General features: G+C 38.8%; 1 long non-coding RNA gene across 4 annotated transcripts in view; it reads right to left on the minus strand.

The window, feature by feature from the left end:
• The window catches only part of LOC141371346 (uncharacterized), a 183,843-nt gene that overhangs the window by 118,880 nt on the left and 40,833 nt on the right, over positions 1–24,130 (minus strand). For 3 of the 4 annotated variants that reach the window (XR_012376241.1, XR_012376238.1, XR_012376239.1), the window contains 3 exons: positions 18,020–18,135; positions 14,586–14,723; positions 8,279–8,992 (listed from right to left, as the gene is read on the minus strand). This is a non-coding gene — a long non-coding RNA (uncharacterized lncRNA). Of the gene's footprint in view, positions 1–8,278; positions 8,993–14,585; positions 14,724–18,019; positions 18,136–24,130 lie in introns of those variants that run through there. The other variant, XR_012376240.1, reaches the window with a different exon arrangement.

The following is a 24,130-nucleotide window of genomic DNA, read 5'->3' on the forward strand; positions in this document are numbered from 1 at the left end:
TGAGGGGGCAACCCAGACTCAGTCAGCTATAGTACAGTGTGTTCCTTCAGGGGCAATTTTCTGGAGAGATTTCCACAGATGGCTAATACATTGTGGATTCCTGTTACCTTTAGCTTCAGCAGAGAATGTACTTTAATTCTGTCCACAAATTTTAGATTAAAGATGTTTTTTGAGTGTTCAACATCACTCGGCATCAGGGAAATACAAATCAAAACCTCAATGGGATACCACCTCACACCAGTCAGAATGGCTAAAATTAACAAGTCAGGAAATGACAAATGTTGACGAGGTTGCAGAGAAAGGGGAACCCTCCTACACTGTTGGTGGGAATGCAAGCTGGTGCAGCCACTCTGGAAAACAGTATGGAGGTTCCTCAAAAAGTTGCAAATAGAGCTACCCTATGACCCAGCAATTGCACTACTGGGTATTTACCACAAAGATACAAATGTAGTGATCCAAAGGGGTACGTGCACCCCAATGTTTATAGCAGCAATGTCCACAATAGCCAAACTATGGAAAGAGCCAAGATGTCCATCAACAGATGAATGGATAAAGAATGGATAAAGAAATAGAATATTATGCAGCCATCAAAAAAAAAACACCAAAATCTTGCCATTTGCAATGACGTGGATGGAACTAGAAGGTATTATGCTAAGCAAAATAAATCAATCAGAGAAAGACAAGTATCATGTGATCTCACTGATATGAGAAATTTGAGAAACAAGACAGAGGATCATAGGGGAGGGGAGGAAAAAATGAAACAAGATGAAACCAGAGAGGGAGACAAACCATAAGAGACTCAATCTCAGGAAACGAACAGGGTTGCTGGAGTGATGGGGGGTGGGAGGGATGGGTGGCTGGGTGATGGACACTGGGGAGGGTATGTGCTATGGTGAGCACTGTGAATTGTGTAAGACTGATGAATCACAGACCTGTACCTCTGAAACAAATAATACATTATAATGTTAAAAAAAGAAGATAGTAGGAAGGGAAAAATGAAAGGGGGGATGAATCAGAGGCAAAGACGAACCATGAGAGACTATGGACTCCGAAAAACAAACTGAGGGTTTTAGGGGGGCGGGTGGGGGATAAGTTAGCCCAGTAATGGGTATTAAGGAGGGCACGTATTGCATGGAGCACTGGATGTTACACACAAACAATGAATAATGGAACACTACATCAAAAACTAATAATGTAATGTGTGGTGACTAACATAATAAAATAAAATTAATAAAAGTTTTTTGAGGCTTGAAGTTCTCCATGCATTTACTGAACAATCCATTTCTTTCTGCTTTATACATTTTGCAGAAGGGTGAATTAAAATTTTAAAGGAAGCTTTTGGTTTGGGTCAGGATGACTGAAGCAGGAGATTGTGATCACCGTTGACTGTGTCGAGTTTATGCAAGGAAAGCTGCTTATTTTAGATATGAGGTCGCAGACTAACTCAGTAGTTTTCCAGTCAGATGCCTTCCTTCCTCAGTTTATCTTAGTCTTGTTTACCAGTCCCGCCTCCTTTACTTGACTTTGTTCTAGTCTCACTCTACACTCTGCTGGTGATTTCATCATCTTGCAGGTGAATATCTGCAGCCCACTCTCTCTTCCTACCTCCAAACACATCTGTGTTCAACAACCAGTTAGAAATCCTTTGACTTCATGTCCCAAAGGCAACACACGCATGTATTCACTCAATGATTATTAAGAGCCTACCATGTGCCTTGGCTTAGAACATGGCAAGGAGACACACTGAAGCCAAGGAGATACACTAAAGCTTACAATCTACTGAAGGAGAGTGTTAGTAATCAAATATTAACACACAAAAATAGTCTGTAATAGATGATATAAAAGGAAAACAAAAATAACTATAAAATATTTTAAAAGGAGATAAGACCAAGTCGGGAAAGACTACTTATCTTCCTCTAACACTCCAAATCTCAATAAATGGCATCACCATACCCCCAGATGCTCAGGCCAAAAATCTAGAAGAGATTCTTCATTCCTCCCTCTCCCACATCCAGTTTGTGAGGAAAGCCTGTCAGGCACAGGTCTTGAATGTTTTCAGATTGGTTCATTTCTCTCTACCTCCAAGCCCAAGCCAAAATTACCTTTTCTGCATCAATTCTTGGCCACCTCCAGTCTAGGCTCCAAGACATGAACCAAAGTAATGCTTTTAAATATGCGTGATTTTTAGCCAGTGAAGAGGGCTAAGTAGGAGATCCTAGGCTCAACTTCTCCCATAGACACACCAAATGTGAAGCTAAACATGGAACAACGGCCTCTGAAAAAAACCTAAGAACTGTCTAAGCACCTCCTAGGCAGGGGGCGGAGGAGAACGAGAGAAGTCCCACATGGAAGCGGGTAGGAGAGGCTGGGTCACAATCTCACCATAGACCTCATCCCCAGTGCAGCAAACCACAGTCGGGAGGGAACTCAAAACTAGAGCTTCTCCATGAGGAGTGAAGGGTTTGAACCCCACACCAGGCACCCCCATCTTTTAAGACCTGCACCTGTGAGACAAGCCCCCAGAACATGTAGCTTTGAAAACCAATAGGGCTGCATCCACAGACCCGCAAGTCCATAATGAACAGAGAACGGCTCTTAAAGGCCTTAGACTCACCAGCCCAGGGCCCAGCAGAGAGGCGCCTGTCCAGAGGCACCCAGACTTCCTGTTGCTAATCTTAAGGCAAGGGCTGAGGCACAGGCAGCTAATTTAGCACACACCCAGAGGCCTGCTTGACGTCAGGCACCATCTTCCCGCTCTCCCTCTGCTTCGCTCCAGGCAGGGGACACCACCTTTTTTTCTTTTTCCCTGCGAGCACCGTCTATACACTCTCCCTTGCTTCGTTCCAGCTGACAGTCTTGTCTTAGCACTCTAGCCCACGGGCCCCATGTCTCTCTCTCTCTTTCTCTCTGTTTTTTAGTGCTAGCGTTTTGTTTTGTTTTCCCGAGCCGGTGCCACTCACACACTCGAGGCAGCCGCGGCCGCCATCTTTGTGCTCTGCCGGCTGCCCTGCTGCAGAGGGCGGCTTCTCGCCGTTTCCCCAAACCCGGCTGCCGTGCAGCGGACACGCCTTGACTGCCTGGGCTCCGGAGACCAAGGGCACTTGCCGTCCTGGGTTCCACAGACTGTAACAATTGGAGAGACAGTTCTTACCACCCCCATGTGGCGCAGAGCGAATGCTCTGCTCAACTAAAATGCACCTCCAGCCTCTCTGTGAACATTTTTTTTTTTTTTTTTTCTGGTTCCCGAGCTTCGGCTCCACAGGTAGGCTTCTGGTTTGGCACATTACTAAGAGTCTCCTGACCCTGCAGGAAATCTGGCCCCTCGGAGCCTCGGTCTTCTCTGCTGATGGCTCCCCATAGGAAAAGAGGACAACATAGCCAAGGCTCTGAGTAACCACAGCTCTTAAATTCCAACCACATAACATGCACTGTCTATAATTAGCACTACTTAAAGCATACCTTAAAATCTAGTAGCAGGATCCTGCTTTTGGAGATGGAGTAGGGGAATATGAAAATATCTTCACAAAATATTTACTATCATATCTAGGAGACCATGTAATGTACTTTAGAATACATACATGTGTGTATATAAGTATGTATTTGTCTCTGTGCGTATACATAGGTATATATGCAGATATATTCATATATATTGTTATATACTATATATGTATGTATTACGTATATCCACACATACAATGCTACCCACTTTATATACACACATACATTTATACGTATGATGTGTGTATATATGTATACAAACCATATATATATTTATTATATATGTATTTGGTGTTTGAACATAAGATTAACCTGATTTGTAATGGAAAATGGCTAAATTCTAAATTCAAGTTGAATGAGCTCAAAATGTATGAAACCTATCTTTATTAAAAAAAAACATAATTTGAGATTTACTACATTTCCTTATTATTTCAGGCCCGGAAGTAATAATTATTTCTTAATCTTTACCTTATATCTAAAAATGTGCCAGAGCTCATTTTGGAGAAGGGCTATTTATTAATAATAAATTATCTAAATTATTTGAGACTTCACATTAAGTAGAAACCTAAATGATTTGTCAGATGAGGTCTGGAAGAATTTCTAAGTAATGATACATATAACTGAAATAAGAACCAACAAAACAGTGCCCGGATCATCTTTAAGAGAAAATTCACTTGCTCTTGGTAGAGAAGTTAGGGTTGGGGAAGGGTAAAGTGACAGCTAACACTATGCCCAGCCAACAGCTCCATCCAACCTGCCTCCATTTATTATCTTGATCCAATATTTCAAACAAGGTAATCCAAACCATTGGAATAAACCTCAGCAGACTCTGGATATCTGAACAATTATGAACAGTGGAACTAAAGGTGAAGTTCTCATGGAATTATGAGAGAGTTGAAAGAACGATATCAAATTCCATTTTTTATAATTTTTTTTTCTATAAAGAAAATTGGCTCCAGTTAGCTTGGATTTAAATGACTGTTTTCTTCTCCTGTTTATCTGGATCTTGGGTTTGGCTAGTAATACAATTTCATAAAGTTACTTCCCCTATGTGGGCTGCTGCTAGGTCCACACATCACAGGTTAGTCCATAGATCACTGTTTTAGAAGGGTAGGTATAGTAACTTTTATTTCTGGCTTTCCATTAGAATCAGCCTATATTTTCATCAGGGAAATCCAAATCAAAACCTCAATGAGATACCACCTCACACCAGTCAGAATGGCTAAAATTAACAAGTCAGGAAATGACAGATGTTGGCAGGGATGCAGAGAAAGGGGAGCTCTCCTACACTGTTGGTGGGAATGCAAGCGGGTGCAACCCCTCTGGAAAACAGTATGGAGGTTCCTCAAAAAGTTGAAAATAGAGCTACCATATGATCCAGCAATTGCACTACTGGGTATTTACCACAAAGATACAAATGTAGGGATCCAAAGGGGTACTTTCACCCCAGTGTTTATAGCAACAATGTCCACAATAGCCAAACTGTGGAAAGAGCCAAGATGTCCATCGACAGATGAATGGATAAAGAAGAAGTGGTATATATACACAATGGAATATTATGCAGCCATCAAAAGGAATGAGATCTTGCCATTTGCAACGACGTGGATGGAACTGGAGGGTGTTATGCTGAGTGAAATAAGTCAATCAGAGAAAGACATGTATCATATGACCTCACTGATATGAGGAATTCTTAATCTCAGGAAACAAACTGAGGGTTGCTGGAGTGGTGGGGGTATGGGAGAGATGGGGTGGCTGGGTGATAGACATTGGGGAGGGTATGTGCTACCGTGAGCGCTGTGAATTGTGCAAGACTGTTGAATCACAGATCTGTACTTCTGAAACAAATAATGCCATATATGTTAAGAAAAAAAAAAAAAGAAGAAGATAGCAGGAGGGGAAGAATGAAGGGGAGTAAGTCAGAGGGGGAGACGAACCATGAGAGATGATGGACTCTGAAAAACAAACTGAGGGTTCTAGAGGGGAGGGGGGTGGGGGATGGGTTAGCCTGGTGATGGGTATTAAAGAGGGCACATTCTGCATGGAGCACTGGGTGTTATGCACAAACAATGAATCATGGAACACTACATCAAAAACTAATGATGTAATGTATGGTGATTAACATAACAATAAAAAAATTTTTTAAAAAAGAATCAGCCTATATTAAAAAAAAAATACAGATGTCTGGGCCCTACCTAAGATGTACTGGACATGGAGCCCAGATATGTATATTTCTTTAAAGTTCCAAGAGTAATTTTGATGAACATCCACCATTAAGAACTTATGGTTAAATGATCTCTAAGTTCCCTTCCAACACTATAGTCTGTAATTTCTTCGAAATACTCATTTAAAACCAATCTATTCTTTTTCATGAAATCATATACTCTCCTAGAACAGTCAATTGTGGGGAACTCTAAAGAAGTAAGTTTCAAAAGTAAAAAGTTATAAAAAAAATGCTTTCAAAACAAGAGAAAAGCCATCAGTAGTTTAAATGAATAGGAGAACTTTTTCCTTCCAAACAATAATAAGTCTGAAGGTGGGAAGTTGTTGATGTTGACTCAGAAGCTCAGTGAGGTTGAGGTGATCTTCTGGTCACAAGATGGTTTTGCAGTTCCAACCATCTTGGCTTCATTTGAGGCAGGAAGAAGAGAGAAATCAAGAAAGGATGGACAGCTACAACCATCTCCTTTAATCAGGAAAACAAAAGCCATTACAAGTACTGAGTAGATTTCTGATCAGGTCTTATTGACAGAACAGGTTCTTAAGACCAAATCATGTTGTAAGACATCCTGAGAACTGGCTTGGACCAGCCATAACCTATTGCCAGGGCCAAATACACTGCAACCACATTAGCTAAAATAATAAAAATGATAATATTCTGGTTAAGAAGGAAGAGTTGGCTATTGAGTAGGAAAATGCTGCAAACAATTTAAGTCAACTCTGATTAAAAAAATCAAAATAAAGTTCAATTATACTTTGTTATAAAAAATAATAACCTACCAAAATATATGAAAAAATGTTCATGTCTTTATGTAATTGCTGAAGAATAACTTCTTCTGACAAATGTGACATTTTGACAAATGTAATCATGAGTATAACAAGTTTGTATCTTATCTTTCAAGGTAATTATTTTGAAAGACAACATTGATTGGATGCATAAATTGTTGTGTTATATCATTTGTACCACATATTCAGTCTATGACCATTATTGTTTCAATGTTAAAGTGACTGTTAAACCAAGATTTTCATCCAGAAGGAAATAAATCAGGAGCAGATATGATTGTTTTATTTAAAATCACCAAAAGAATCTTTACAATAGGGATTTTAAAAATCCATCAGACCCCATTGTTCAATTTGGCAACAGATATCAAAAGCCTTAAAACTGGGTACATATTATTGACTTTAGCCATCTTATTTTTTCAAATTGGAAAAGAATACAAAAAGTATCTACACGTTTGTTATTTTTAACAACATAAATTTCTTTAACTAGTTTAACTGCCCAATACTAATAGATTGTTATATGAAATATACATCGTGGGGCGCCTGGGTGGCTCAGTTGGCTAAGCGACTGCCTTCGGCTCAGGTCATGATCTCAGGGTCCTGGGATCGAGCCCCGCATCGGGCTCCCTGCTCAGCGGGAAGCCTGCTTCTCCCTCTCCCACTCCCCCTGCTTGTGTTCCCTCTCTCGCTGTTTCTCCCTCTGTCAAATAAATAAACAAAATCTTTAAAAAAAAAAAAAAGAAATATACATCGTATTATCACATGATGAAATACCATTTCCTTGTTAAAATTAATTAATAATTAAAGAAACTACAGAATGGCCTGGAGATGATAAGAATATAGTAAATGAGTAAATAAAGTAACTAATTATGGTACAACATTCCAAATGGTTTAAATAATAATTAATGTATTGAGTACACACTATATATGCCAGGCTTAAGGCTTTGCATGTATTTACTTCATTAGGTTCTCACAACTGTAGGAGGAAGGTTCTATTGCCCTCCCATCTTACAGATGAAGAAACAGGCTTAGAACAGTTAATGGAACTTATTCAAAAATACATAGCTTACAAATACCAGAACTAGGATTTGAACCCAGGAAGTCTGGTTTCAGAAGTCAGACTTATATACCAAGAGAAAAAAAAAAATCTTAAAAAAAATGCACCAAAAGAATAACAAAAGTTATAGCTGGGTGGTGAGATTACAGTATGCTTTTTATATTTTCCAAAATTTTTAGAGTATTTATTAACTATAATCATAAAATACAATGATTATTTGATAGGCTTTCAAATCTAGTAATCACTTAATAAGATTTTTAACCTGGTTTGATGGGCTATCAAATAAGCCAGTGCTCTACTCAGCAGCTACTGATAATATGAACTCTACAAAAAGTGTTACTCTTCTTCACTGAGAGATAAGACCTTTCTAAAATCACGACTCATGAAAACTAACAGTTTCATGCACAGTATCTCCTATAAAGTCTGCCTTAAGATCAATAATCTTACTACACAGATATCATAAAGTGAGTTCACTGGAAGGAAATAAAATTCATGAAGATTTGTTTTTTGTTTCATGAAATCAAGAAAGAAGAAATTAAAAATCCAAAAAATATGTTTAGAAATGAAATATATTCAATTTAATGAACAATTTACTGTACATCCAGTAGAAGAACCATGGAAATGTATAAATAGTGACTTATAAAAGGATTTACAAGATATCATTATCAAGTAAAAAACCAAGAATAAAAACAACACAAAGAGAAAATTCCCAGATATTTTTAAAACTTTTAAATATATAGGTATGTATTATTAATAAATAGAAGAAAATGGTCTGAAGATACATTTTCAAAAACTTGTAACCTAAGGTCATAGCGCATTTCTTCCAAGGAAGGGAGCGAAACTGGTGTAGAAGGACAAGCACAAGGGGAGAGCTTTCAGCTTTTACTGTGCCTAGGACTGTTTTATTCCAAGTTTTTAAAATAATGTATTAAACATACTTATATTATGCAATTTTGAAGAAATATAAGAAATGAATACAGATTCATAAAATTGCCATCACTCACCGTCATCATACTTACTATAACTTATTTGTATTTTTGTTTTATATATCTCAATAATAACTCCTTTATGGACTATGGTATGTATTTGTCCAGGAGAATTTTAGAAAAAACAAAGGGAAATTTATTTACCTCCATAACTTTAATGGAAGGAAAACTGAATATATTTACCTTTGTTTTTGAAAATAAAGGAAAATTATCGTCCCACATGCAAATATTGTTGACTATTAACTTCTATCACAACAGGAATATATGAATTTAAAAATAAAAATAAGCAGAAGAAAGTAGACATAATTTATAATGGAAAATTTGTGTTATACTCTACACAGCAAGATAATTCAGATATTCTGATTATGAAGTTACATGCAACTTACTAAACCATTCACCCCAGGACCAAGTTATTATTCAATCATACATTTTCTTCTTTCAAAAATACTTCTCCCTAAATAAAAATTGGAGAGAAAAACAATCAAGTATATGATTCGTTTTTTTCTTTTTGAAAAACTCAAACTACTATTTATTCATATTTTACAAATGAATGAAACCTTACAGTCAGTATTAATAATCAGGAAAAAATAAGTATTACAATGTATTTAATGTGCATTGAAGAATTTTGAGGTAAATTGAATACGATTCTTGCTTATTTTCTAAATTGCACAGATAACTATAAAATTTTCCGTAAGATCTTAGTGAAAGAAGAAATTATAAAGACCATTTAACAGATAAGAAATCTGAGGTCTAGAAAGCAATTGATCTAAAGGTATAGAGCTAATTACTGTTAAAGCTCGGATTATAACAGAGATGCTCTATTTAAAAGATTGTGTTAACAGATGGAGCATCACTGGAAATAAACTGTCAGGAAAAAATTCTAACTTATTTAAAGATAATAGATGACTTGGATATAACAGCATACTGATACTATTTGTGGAAAAAACAAAACACTTGGCTAAGATCATCTATTTAGTATTGTTAAGTCCTAAAAAAAGCATGATAGTCAATATACATTCAGGTCTGTTCAATAATTATATATTGTAAGTTCTACTGTAAATATATTTTAAGGAAATCAATAATTCAAAAGATGTTAGTTTATACTGATACCAGACTAAAAAGTTTCTTCTTTAATAAAATCTTGCAAAAATTTAAACATCAACTTCATCAAGAATATTGTAATGTTGCAGGTTAAGCTGATTTTCTGAGTGTTCTTGTGTTTTGTATGTGAGTTTGATGGCTATTTATTTGAAACTTGAGAAAATTTTTTTATTTCAGTTTTAGTAGTCACCATTACATTTCCAGTTCATGGTTTAATGCAAATCTTGCCTACAATATATAAAATGGGAATGTTTATCTCTATGGAGATATGATAATATATGATGGAACAATTCTAAGTTGATGGTGATCTTGAAATAAAGAATCTAAAAGTCCAATGATAAATAGTGCATGGTTCAGTATTTCTCCTCAATAAATTTTTGATCAAATTCTAAATTTAATACCTACCATAAGCCCCAGATGGAAAATGAATTAATTAACTTGATAGAGATATCACCAAAGGCATTTCAAAGAACATGGGATTATTTTTAACTTTTTGAGGACCCTCCATACTGTTTTCCACGGTGGCTGTGCCAGTTTGCAATCCCCACCAACAGTGCAACAGGGTTCCTTTTCTCCACATCCTCACCAACACCTGTTGTTTCTTGTGTTATTGGTTTTAGCCATTCTGACTGGTGTGAGGTCATATCTCATTGTAGTTTTGATTTTCATTTCCCTGATGATAAGCAATGATGAGCACCTCTTCATGTGTCTGTTGGCCATTCGTATATCTTCTTTGGGGAAATGTCTGTTCATGTCTTCTGCCCATTATAGATTAGATTATTCTTTTTTGGGGTGTTGGGCATTGGGGATACAGGAGCAAACAATGCAGACCAAAACCCCTACCCCATGGAGTTTACACTGTAGTGAGGGAGACAGATATAAATAACATAAAAAGTAGGTTACAGAGTATGTTAGAGAGTGATGGTACTAAAGAGGAAATATAACATGTTTATTCCCAGCTACCTCCTTGAACCACGGAGAGTGCAGCACTTCTTAGTCATGGGTTTTGTTTGTTTGTTTACTTAATAGTGTAATGATTTTGTTCTAAACCTTTCTATTTCTGGGCTGATCTGAGCTGTCATTTCTTGACCTTTTCTGCCCATTTACATTCCTACTATGGCTTAATTGGGGGCTTACATTATCCAGATTCACCAAAGCTTGGTAGGAGAGTAAGAGAGTGTTTTCAAATCTTTCTCTCGTGGTACCTGGGTGGCTCAGTAGGTTAAGCATCTGATTCTTGATTTTAGCTCAGGTTCTGATCTCAGGGTCCTGAGAAGGAGCCCCATGTCAGCATGGAGCCTGCTTTGGATTCTCTCTCTCCCTCTCCTTCTGCTCCTCCCCCGTGCCTCTCTCTCTCTAGGGAAAAAAAATCTCTCTTTCATATAAACTCACTACCACTATCTCCTCAACTCTAACAATTATACTAGTACACTTCTTTGCCCTTTCAAAGAGCTTGGTAAATGCTCAGGAATATAAAGATACAGTCAGCCTTGGATATTCTTCTGAACTTTCCAAGAAAATTCAGGCTGAGAAAGTAAAATTAAAAAATGGCCTAACCCCATCAATTAAACATTATGCTTTACCCATTAACTGGGCAGCCCACTGTGGCACAGACCCCATGCAGCTGTCCATAATTATTTAGTTCCAATAAACAGAAACTTCCCACAACTATAGAAGATGGATGTGGGATCTTATAACGACAACCCTCGGGGTAAAGGAAATACTGTAGAGTTTGTGGTTAAAAGTTTGTTATTAAAATCAAGAAACCCAAAGTGCAAATGGAGGTAATCCATTATTGACTAACTTGTGACTTCACCGAGATAGTGAGACTGTCTGCAACCCATACATTAACTCATTTCATGTGTGACAAATACATTTTTTTCTCTGACACCTAGGAGTCAGAAAGAATCCCAGACACTGAATCAATGAGATACAGTGTCTTTTCTTCCAGGAGTTCACAGAAGGATACAGACACTTAAATAAAGAAGCACAAAGTCCTATCATAAGTACAAGGGAAGGGGATGAATAGGGACCTATAGGGCCTCAGAGAAGGGACCTAAACTAATTCAAAAGGAGGCCGAGGACAGAGAGATGGAGCACTCAGAAAAGACTTCCTGGAATTTATCTGTACATGAACTGGGTTATCCAGATGAAAGAAGAAACCCAAGGACATAGAAATGAAACCATGCCATGTGTACTCAGAACTACACTGTTGAGCAAGAGTAAATTTGATACAGAGAGTAGTGAAAAATTAACTTGAGGGAGATGCAGGGACCAGATCCTTAGACTTCATTCCATAGGCTGTAACTGAGACATCTATGTTGTTGTTAGGAAAAGAGTAACTTGCTCAGATTTGCAGAGGGTAGAAAACGTGAATTTGGAGACTATTGATTTAATTCTGGAAGAACATATTTAAAGTCCAAAACTAGGTAGCAGGAGTTGGGATCGTTAAGCAGGGATATCAGCAGGACTTGGCAACTGATTGATAATGGTAGTAAGAAAAGGAAGTCAAATCCAACTGCCAGGCTTCTAGCTTCCATAATGACCTAAAAACTGTTGGGGAGTCTCAGGCAAAGGGTGTGTTTTCAGAGACAGCTATGTGGCATACAGGCAGGAAAGAGCTACAGGCAGCTGTAAACACACCCTTTGAGTTTCATGTCACCCTTTTATAAACCTCCACTACCCCTTTCAAGACCATCCAGCCTTCATTTTAATCAAATTTCTTTGGGTTAACTAAATTTCAATGATTTAGATACAAATGTTCAGACTAAAATGCAGGAAACACACTGGTATATATCCTGATTTCCCTTAGAGATGATGGTTCTATAAAGACTTCAATTGCAAATAAACTTTCCCCTTGCTCACTCTATAGAGCAGAAGAGATGATGGCACAGCCAGCCAACTGGGTTTATAATCAGGTAAACAATGATAGTAATAACAACACACAATTAAAAAAAAGAAAGAGAGACTATATTATTTGTCACCTTACTTTATTTTCATGATAGCCTATTAGATAGATACTATTTCCACTTTACAGATGAGGAAAATGAATTTCAAATAAACAGTTCTAGGTGACACTGAAAGTCAGCAGTAGAGTCAAGATTTTCTAAAAAGGAAAAGAAAAAAACAATTATTGATGAAAGGCCCAATTTACATCTAACCCTCACACATTATATCTGTTCATTCATTTAATCCCCTGGGGTAGATAAGCATCACTGTTTTGATGTTTTTATTATGTATTATAATAGAGATGGGCATATTCTTGGAAAAGGTGTTTCAGATATCTGTAAATATTTCATTCAAATTTTATTTTTCTGCTTTTTAAACCCAATTTTTAAAACTATTATATACAACACATACACACAAATCCCAAATTATAGTACATTAGAGAAAACCAATATGTTAATGGTTATAGTCAGGTTAAATTGTTTAGTGGCAAACCTCCAACATAATGTCTTTCCTCATATCTATTTGAAAAGTATACTATGATCACAGGGTGTTAGTAAAAAAAAAAAAAGAAGAAGAAGAAAGAAAGAAACTGTCATGTTCAGCTACTTATCTGTGTGAATGGCAATTTTCTCCATATTATGTAGCTAACATAAAATAAAAATTTGGATGCCGAATTAAATTTTTGTGTTCATCAAAAAAGCTTTAACTAGGACATTTAAATATATTTTACTAAATGCATTTTAGAAACTGTATTTTACTAAAAAAATGAATTTTACCTGATATGCAAATGGGTAATTCAGATAAAATTTCATTTGATAAGAAGAAATTCTGTTTAAATCAAACCACAACAAATTTTAAAAGCATTGTAATACACAATATTTTTCTTTTGAAAATTTTTCTGTTTGATTCATCAACATGGCCTCAATTCCATACCAAGACTTATAACCCACTCCTGTGTTGTTATGAATGCTCCCAAATGCAGACTATCTACACTGAAAGCTAAAGAGAGTTTCTAATGCCTGAGGATGACTTCATTTACTGCTTTTTCTTTTAATAAATTTTGTTTTTAGTGTTTTCCTTTCAACATAAATTATATAAAATTGAAGATTTTAATTCTAGTTGATTGTATTTTTATGATTCATATTTCCCTATAGGCACAAGTTTAATAACTTTCTTATTTGCCTTAATACAGAACACTTGGAAAGATTTAAGAGTCCAATAGTCGCTGATAGAGTTTGTAAGGCAGAATACCAAAGGAAAATACTGCTATCTGAAAGCAGAGTTTTTTCCCTGACTTTTGAAGTTCTTCATGGCTGGACATTTTTTTTTTTCCACCAAACTAGACACTTGCTATAGCATTTCAGTCACTTTGTTCTTAACTGTCTCAGGAACAGATTTGGATATTTAAGAATGTCAAAATAAAAACAATAACAAAAAAACAGCCATCTACTTTTGTGGGTGAGAATATTCAGTTAAGCCAGCTAAAATACTAAGAAATCTGCTCACATTTTAAAGGCTGTATACCAAAACAGTTATAGAAGATGGTAATGGTGGCCTGACTGGCATATAATTTGAAGCTATCATGATTTTAGAATTGTCTTCAGAACATTTGAAGTCAAGTGGTTGAAATATTTTATGCCCTATCTGCTTTGACTCCAGCTAAAACCCTAGACTTTTCAAAGGCTTCTTCAAAGAATCATCCTTTGCAAACCTCAGAATGACAAAAACAGTGCCCTGCATGTGGTGAGCAGGCACTGAAGAAGGATTTGTTTCTATGATTTATTTAAAACTGTTCACCTAACATGGAAACCTTCCGAAGCTAGAGGCCCTGGGTATCACCTAAAGTTAGCCGATCTTTAGCAGCCTAGCATTGACTCAAGCTACTTATAGCTTTAACAAATATGAGCCTGCTTGTGTTTTATTGTAGTCTTGCCAGGTAATACTCAAGCCACTTCAAAATCACAACCCAACAGACAGGAAGCCTTTGGGGGACTCACATTCTATTTCCTCATTCAGTCCTCTTTATGTTGTCTCGGTAAAGTCTCTGTCACTTCTTAAAGAACAATGGGATGAAGGAATGTGTGGAATTGAGGTCAGGAGCATCTGTCTTCTCTTCAACTTATAGCCCTGCTCACCTGGGTCAAGAGAAAAGCACTGAATTAGTCTGGGGTGAACCAAACTGTGTGGACAGAAAATACAGAAAAGCTTGGGGAAGCCTAGAATTTTTAGGAAAAAGAAGAAAGAACCATTCTGATGGCACCCACAAAATAGTCCTCTGTTCTTTAGACAGCATACTACTGTTAACACCAGCCCTCTGGGAAGCTCTACCTCAAGAACCATGTACCTTCCTTCAGGAAGGTACTTCTGTGTGGTGTGGGAAAATGGAGATGCCTCCTGTCTTTCTTGGGCTCCTGAGAAAAGAGACTCTCAGATGTCGAGATGTGCATGCAGGAGGCTTACTGGAATGTGTTCTCAGGAACAACTGTTGGGGAGCAGAGGAAGCAGTATTGAACAGAGAAGACAAAGTGAGATATGGTTCTAACTGCAGCCTCGCCAATCATTGAAAAAGCTCTTGGGCTTGGAAGTCCTCCAGAGATGTTCTTTTTGCGGCAAGAGTCTGAGCCTTTGTGCTGCCCACAGTCATCAGTCACTGGATGTGGGCTGCTCCTGCGGAGGGAGCACAACCCTGCCCAAGGCAGCCTCCTTCATCAGAGGGCAATTCTCAGAAAGTGACGTAGTCCTGAGCCATCAGAAGCCAACACTGCCAACCACTTAGGAATAAATGCCTAGTTCCTAAAAGGGGATCTGGGTGGCATGACCTGGTGTCACTACCCCACTAACACAATCAGTAGAAATGATTGGGACTGATTCTGACCCTAGGACTCGCTGTCATTATATTTCACCCTTTGCCGAACAAAGTGCTAATGCATGCCAATCACTCCTCTACATAGATTATCTTGTTTTATCTTCGCAACACTGTAAAGTCTGATGGGTCTCAATGTGCACACAAAGAAGCTTTGGCTTAGAAACTTTAAGGAGCTCCATTTCTTAATCTCAGGAAACAAACTGAGGGTTGCTGGAGTGGTGGGGCGTGGGAGGGATGGGGTGGCTAGGTGATAGACATTGGGGAGGGTATGTGCTATGGTGAGTGCTGTGAATTGTGTAAGACTGTTGAATCACAGATCTGTACCTCTGAAACAAATAATACATTATGTTTAAACAAAAAGAAGAAGAAGATAGCAGGAGGAGAAAAATGAAGGGGAGTAAATCGGAGGGGGAGAAGAACCATGAGAAACTCTGAAAAACAAACTGAGGGTTCTAGAGGGGAGGGGGTTGGGGGGATGGGTTAGCCTGGTGACGGATATTGGGGAGGGCACATTCTGCATGGAGCACTGGGTGTTATCCGCAAACAATGAATTGTGGAACACTACATCAAAAACTAATGATGTAATGTATGGTGATTAACATAACATAATAATAAAAAAATAAAGAAAAAAATAAAATAAATAAACATTAAATAGCTTTCCCAAGTGAGCACTATTTAGGGAGGGCACTAGCAGGGATTAAAAGTTAGAATTTTCTGAGTCCAAATTGTTCTGAACCAGTCCATTGCATTCAAAACCATATCTTGTTGGGGTGGTTGTGTTTCTATTCCTGACCATCCCAGTGATATTTGGGGGCAAGTGATAAATTGTATTTACATACAGAAAAGCAAGTGCATAATCCAGGGAGTTTAGGTTCCTGAAAAGTTACTGAACCATACCAAACCAGGTGCCCCCGCACACCGTTCGTTTCCAGGCCAATGAAGGAGGAAGAGGACTCCATACTAGTCAAGGCAGCTAAATTGATATCATTGATCTGGGGCTCTAACATCTGAACGAGTGGGCCTGGAAATGATGGACTGAAGCAACAGTGCTGGCCATAGGATTTCCTCCAAAAATAGCATTACAAGACTCTTTCCTCAAGCTTTCTTCCTTCATGTCCTCTCCCCCACACCACTACCCGGCAGATCCAGTGGAGGTCAAGAACTTGATTTGAATGGGGTTCTAAGTATGTCACAAAACCAGCTTTGGTTTGCTCTTTTCATTTATCCTATTGTCTTTGCAGTTATTTCCTTTTTTGTCTCCTGACTCCTTCCCAGAATAACTACTATGTCTAGTTCAAAAGCATGTCAGAGCAGATATTTCTCATCTCAACTACACAAGTTACTATGTAATTACAGCATGTACTGGAAGAACTTTGGAGGAAAAGCAAGATAATCATTTCATAAGAAAAAAAAATTAAACAGAAATAATCAAAAAAGACAATTTTCAAAAGGTTTTCAAGCCTGTGTGCAGGATTATTTTCCTGTTAACAATCACAATGCCAGGGGCGCCTGGGTGGTTCAGTCAGTTAAGCGGCTGACGGGCTCAGGTCATAATCCCAGGGTCCTGGGATTGAGCCCCGCATCAGGCTCCCTGCTCAGCAGGGAGCCTGCTTCTCCCTCTCCCTCTGCCTGCCTCTCTGCCTACCTGTTCTCTCTGTATCTCTCTGCCAAATAAATAAATAAAATCTTAAAAAAAAAAAACAATTACAATGCCATGTTCCAGCAGGAATTTCCAGAATATTACATGTATATTAACAGTCTCAGCCCCTGATGATGAAGAATGGTTTGTACCTGGACACTCTCTCCAAATCAAAAGCAGAAGCAACTGGCTTCCCCCTTTCTTTCTTTTTTTTTTTTTAAGTAATCCCTATGCCCTATTTGGGGCTCAAATTCACAACCCAAGATCAAGAGTTGCATACTCCATTGACTGAGTCAGCCAGACGCCCCTGGATTCCCCCTTTCTAGTTTTGCCCATCCCCACCAAGATAGGTATATGCTGTAAACAAGTATAATTACCAAACTGGACAAAATTTGCCCAGTCTCAGGAAATAAATATGGAGAAAAGTTGAGAGATTGTATTTTTTTTTCCTTATCTGACTTAAATTAATTCCATTAAATAGATAATGTACCCAGTCCAGAGTCCAAAATACAGTAAAAATTCAATAAATATTTGTTGAATTCATTAGTGCCCATCATCTACTCCATGAAGCCTCCCTATTTCCTCTGGGAGAATTAATCCTTCCCTCTTTTGTGCTCTGACAGCATGTTGTATATTTTTGTAACATTCCCACAAACTGATTTTCATTCTATTTGGTAAAAATATCCTGTCTCTTCCTCTTGCCTTAAAAGCAGGAACTGGGCCTCATTCAGTATATAACCTGCATTTTGTCCTGCACAGAGCAGAACTCAAAGTCAACGTTTTACTGACTCTGATGATCTACCATTTTAGGACTTGTCAGTGGGATTGGCAGGTGTGCCAAGAAATTGCTGCTGGGGGCAATGGTGACACCATGTATCTTGACAAGAAAGGCGAATTCAATTCTGCTAGAGCCCATGACAACTTACATAGCACACCGCAACACACTCAGTCTCATTTTGTCATTGCCGCCCTGGTCGTGCCATTTGCAAGCAGCACAAAACTATCAAGCTGGAATCCACGGGTTGCCATGTTGGTAACATGCCTGGATTGGGAAACAAAAAAAGGGGGGGGGGGGAAGAAAAGATTGTTCAGCTAAACCCAGACCCACTGCTGGCATAAGGAGTATGCTGCGGAGAATTGCCAAAGCTTCTTCCTCCTGACCTATGATGCAGGAGCTTTGCTTCTCTGGATGAATTTCGGAATGGTTGAATGACCATTCATTTCATGCCTCACTAAGAAATCTCTCTCATTTCTTTGTCCATGCCTTTGCCCATGAGAAGTGGTAATATGTGGTGGTTATAGGGTGAACCCTGGAGCCAGATGACCTGGATTTGAATCCCAACTCCACCATTTTCTATTTGTTTCTCCTTAGGCAGGTTACTTAACATTCCATGGTTCATTTCCTGTGCTAAAAAAAAAATGAAGATAATAATAATATTTAGATGACAGGCTGGTGTGAAGATTAGATAAATGAATGCCCAAAAAGCACTTGCAATAACGTATCATGCAGAATGATCACATAACCATGTCAGCTACACAAAGGGCACTGTGTGTCATGATAGGGAGTCCGGAATTCACTCTGTGTGGATCAGTAAGCCATTGGAGGGATTTAAGCAGAGAAGTGATGTGATATAAATTATTTCTTAAAGGTCACTCTGACTGCTCTGAGAAGCTGGATTGGAGGAAAAGGAGTGGAAATATGGAAATAAGGTGGGAGGCTCCCACAGTAGCCCTGGGAAGAACTGATGATGACTTAGAGCAAGAGATAGCTTCCTCTACTACACTAAAGATAGACAGAATAGGCAGGATGAGCTACGTTGCAGGGTAGAGAAATGAGAGGGGCTGACAGAGCACATGTGAGAGATGAGGGAATGGAAGGTTTAATCAGTAATAATTCTAGATTTCTGGCTTTAGTCATGGAGGCTTGGTGATGTCATTTATTGAAATAGAGAAAATTAGAGGAGAAACACATTTTGGAAGGGAAATTGGACTTTCCTTGGGGAGTTCTATGTTTCAGATGTCTATGAGAAAACCAAATAAAACTTTCAAATAGCCTAGATTTTAAGCCCAAAAATTATATGAAATATCTACATGGAGACATAAACTTGCATTGGTATGCAGATATTTAAAACTACAAAAAGAACTGATATGTGCTATGGCATTGGGGTTCACATAAAAGGGAAAGGAGGATAGATTTCTAAATGGCCCCAATATTTTCAGGTCAGAAAAAGGAAGCATCACATGAAGGTAACTGAGAAGAGTAACTAGGAATAAATAGGAAGAAACCGAAAGAAAGAAATAGAAATAAAGACAGGAAAATGTATGAAGGACAGTTAAGTGGTCACATGGGTCAAAGACTCCTGGGTGATCTAGAAAGATGAGCACAAAGAATTGGTATTGGATTTGATGACATGAAGATCCTACATGACTTCGGCAGGAATCTTTTTGGTCAAGTATTGGAAACTGAAAGGCAGTTGTGGGGGCACCTGGGTGGCTCAGTTGGTGAAGCATCTGCCTTCTGCTCAGGTCATGATCCCAGGATCCTGGGATCGAGCCCCATATCTGGCTCCCTGCTCAGCAGGGCATCTGCTTCTCTCTCTCTCTCCCTCGGCCAGCCCCCCACTTCTGTGTGTTCTGTCAAATAAATTCATTAATTAAAAGCTTCATATTGGGGGCGCCTGGGTGGCTCAGTCATTAAGTGTCTGCCTTTGGCTCAGGTCATGGTCCCAGGGTCCTGGGATCGAGCCCTGCATCAGGCTCCCTGCTCAGCAGGAAGCCTGCTTCTCCCTCTCCCACTCCCCATGTTGTGTTCCCTCTCTTTTTTTTTTAAAGATTTTATTTATTTGAGAGAGAGAGAATGAGAGATAGAAAGCACGAGAGGGGGGAGGGTCAGAGGGAGAAGCAGACTCCCCGCTGAGCAGGGAGCCTGATGTGGGACTCGATCCCAGGACTCCAGGATCATGACCTGAGCCGAAGGCAGTCGCTTAACCAACTGAGCCACCCAGGCGCCCTGTGTTCCCTCTCTTGCTGTGTCTCTCTCTGTCAAATAAATAAAATCTTTATAAATAAATAAATAAATAAATAAATAAATAAATAAATAAATAAAAGCTTCATATCGAAGGGGAAGAGTGAAAGAGGGTATGCTAAAGAGAAAGACTCCTTCTGATGTTTGACCACTGACAGCTTTCTTGCCCCAACTCTCCCCCTGTTCCTATTTGTTCCACGTCTGGGCCACTGGATAAGAAAGCCCCCAAGCTCCCTCCCTTGGTGCTGATGGGGCAACTCAACCCACCCAAACCCCAACCAGCACTCATGACCTAACAAAATCAATAAAAGCCAGTTACCCACCATGCTTTGCACTTGCTTCACTTAGACCAAACCTGAGCCCGTATCCTTGGGAAATCCTTTTGTTTTTTTATTTTGTGAATAATAAGTGTTATTTCATCTCATATTAGTGCCCATGTGTCATTCATGCCAACATCTGTGTAATTTCCTGGCAGAGGCTGCCTAGCATCCAGCACCCATATAAAATAGAGACTGAAGCAGAATGTGAGGTCAAGGGAAAATTGGGCATACTGTTTCTACGGCAGTGGGAGGACACAGAACATGTTTTTATGCTGACTGGAAAAAATCCAATAGAGGATGAGAAATTGATGAAGGAGAAAGAGGGAGTAGCTGTAGGAGCAAAGCACATAAGTGGCAGAGAGGAGAAGGGGTCAGGAAGACAAAGGCAGGGGCAGGTCATCAGTAGCAAGACAGACGTCTGCTGCACCGTAACAGAAGAGAAGACAGGATGGATCTCAATTGAAACACCCTGTACTAGAGCCTAATAATGTAAATGAGGGCAGCACCAATGTGGAGCACAGCAGGGAGTGATTGGGCATGTGGGGAGCTGGAGAGAAAATGTGCTTCTACCAGATTCATATATGAGATTTTACAAAGTGTGGCCTGTCTATGGCCCAGCCACTTATAAACCTGGGGCTGCACATAGCCCTCCAGAATCGGTGATGTTCCTCTTTTGGTCTTTGTGAATCACTCGGGCTATCCACTTCCCATAAAAACATGAAAGAGGCCAGAAGACCAAAGCTATGCATCTGAAAATTAACAACAGCTTCACCACGGTTGTCCAGATTCCCACTGCCATCTCCCTAGCTGCACTTTTCTCGTCATGCTAGGAAGGATGCGTTACTAAGAGACTGTAGGAATTTCAGTTACATCCACAAATAACAAGGATATCAATTTTCATTTCTTTCTCTTTTATTTCTTTACTTCTTTTCCAAACCGTTTGAACAGTTGTCTAGATATCTAAAGGTAAACAGTTATTGGCTTCTGACACATATTTTTTTCCTTGAGATTCATGAACTACATGTTCAAACTGGGAGAGCAATTCATAATTCTCCTGGGAACCAGCAAGCTGAATAGAAATGAGTCTATTTCCACAGAAATGGGCTCATTACTCTACCAGTATTGCATAGGGCTTTATGAATAATTGTTATAAGACAAAGAGGTCTTATACGAAGAAAGCTTTTGCATTTATTTTTAGATTATTTTTTGCACTGAAAACAAAGTAGCCACTACTGTTTAATTTGGTATGGTATTAAGTTTCCTATTTTCTTTCTGCTCAGAACAGGCACAGTCTAAAATTTGGAAATGCTAAAGAAATTGAAAAAATATATTAGTATATATTATATTAACAATATATAATGAAGAGCCATTGTATATTTTTTCAAAATTTAATTATTTTTTTAATTTGTTTTTATTGTTATGTTAATCACTATACATTACATCATTAGTTTTTGATGTAGTATTCCATGACTCATTGTGCATAAAACCCACTGCTCCACGCAGAACGTGCCCTTATTAATACCCATCACCTGGCTAACATATCCCCCCACACCCCTCCCCTCTAGAACCCTCAGTTTGTTTTTCAGAGTCCATCATCTCTCATGGTTCGTCTCCCCCACCGACTTACTCCCCGTCATTCTTCCCCGCCTGCTATCTTCTTTTCTTCTTTTTTTTTCTTAACATATATTGCATTATTTGTTTCAGAGTTACAGATCTGTGATTCAACAGTCTTGCACAATTCACAGCGCTCACCGTAGCACATACCCTCCCCAATGTCTATCACCCAGCCAACCCATCCCTCCCACACACCCACGACTCCAGCAACCCTCAGTTTGTTTCCTGAGATTAAGAATTCCTCATATCAGTGAGGTCATATGATACATGTCTTTCTCTGATTGAATTATTTCACTCAGCATAACACCCTCCAGTTCCATCCACGTCCTTGCAAATGGCAAGATCTCATTCTTTTGATGGCTGCATAATATTCCATTGTGTATATATATACCACTTCTTTATCCATTCAACTTTCAATGGACATCTTGGCTCTTTCCACAATTTGGCTATTGTGGACATTGCTGTTATAAACATTGGGGTGCACATACCCCTTCAGATCACTACATTTGTATCTTTGGGGTAAATACCCAGTAGTACAATTGCTGGATCATATGGTAGCTCTATTTTCAACTGTTTGAGGAACCTCCATATGTTTTCCAGACTGGCTGCACCAGCTTGCATTCCCACCAACAGTGTAGGAGAGTCCCCTTTCTCCGCATAGTCCAACATCTGTCATTTCCTGACTTGTTAATTTTAGCCATTCTGACTGGTGTGAGGTGGTATTTCATTGAGGTTTTGATTTGGATTTCCCTGATGCCGAGCAATGTTGAGCACTTTTTCATGTGTCTGTTGGCCATTTGGATGTCTTCTTTGGAAAAATGCCTGTTCATGTCGTCTACCCATTTCTTGATTGGATTATTTGTTCTCTGGGTGTTGAGTTTGATAAGTTCTTTATACATTTTGGATACTAGCCCTTTATCTGATATATCATTTGCAAATATTTTCTCCCATTCTGTCGGTTGTCTTTTGGTTTTGTGGACTGTTTCTTTTGCTGTGCAAAAGCTTTTTATCTTGATGAAATCCCAATAGTTCATTTTTGCCCTTGCTTCCCTTGCCTTTGGCGATGTTTCTAAGAAGAATTTGCTGCAGCTGAGGTTGAAGAGGTTGCTACCTGTGTTCTCCTTTAGGATTCTGATGGACTCCTGTCTCCACGTTTAGGTATTTCAAACATTTGGAGTCTATTTTTGTGTGGGGTGTAAGGAAATGGTCCAGTTTCATTCTTCTGCATGTGGCTGTCCAATTACCCAACACCATTTGTTGAAGAGACTGTCTTTTTTCCATTGGACCTTCTTTCCTGCTTTGTCAAAGATGAGTTGACCATAGAGTTGAGGGTCCATTTCTGGGCTCTCGATTCTGTTCCATTGATCGATGTGTCTGTTTTTGTGCCAGTACCATACTGTCTTGATGATGACAGCTTTGTAATAGAGCTTGAAGTCCGGAATTGTGATGCCGCCAGCTTTGCTTTTCTTTTTCAATATTCCTCTGGCTATTCAGGGTCTCTTCTGGTTCCATACAAATTTTAGGATTATTTGTTCCATTTCTTTGAAAAAAGTGGATGGTATTTTGATGGGGATTGCATTGAATGTGTAGATTGCTCTAGGTAGCATTGACATCTTCACAATATTTGTTCTTCCAATCCATGAGCATGGAAATATTTTCCATTTCTTTGTGTCTTCTTCAATTTCTTTCATGAGTCTTTTATAGTTTTCTGAGTACAGATCCTTTGCCTCTTTGGTTAAATTTATTCCTAGGTATCTTATGGTTTTGGGTGCAATTGTAAATGGGATCGACTCCTTAATTTCTCTCTCTTCTGTCTTGTTGTTGGTATATAGGAATGCCACTGATTTCTGTGCATTGATTTGATATCCTGCCACTTTACTGAATTCCAGTATGAGTTCTAGCAGTTTTGGGGTGGAGTCTTTTGGGTTTTCCACATACAGTATCATATCATCTGCAAAGAGTGAGAGTTTGAATTCTTTGCTGATTTGGATGCCTTTGATTTCTTTTTGTTGTCTGATTGCTATGGCTAGGACTTCTAATACGATGTTGAATAGCAGTGGTGATAGTGGACATCCCTG

This window comes from Callorhinus ursinus, unplaced genomic scaffold (assembly GCF_003265705.2).
Source record: "Callorhinus ursinus isolate GAN/ISIS: 27379988/994484 unplaced genomic scaffold, GSC_fseal_2.0 scaffold69, whole genome shotgun sequence".
NCBI lineage: Eukaryota > Metazoa > Chordata > Mammalia > Carnivora > Otariidae > Callorhinus > Callorhinus ursinus.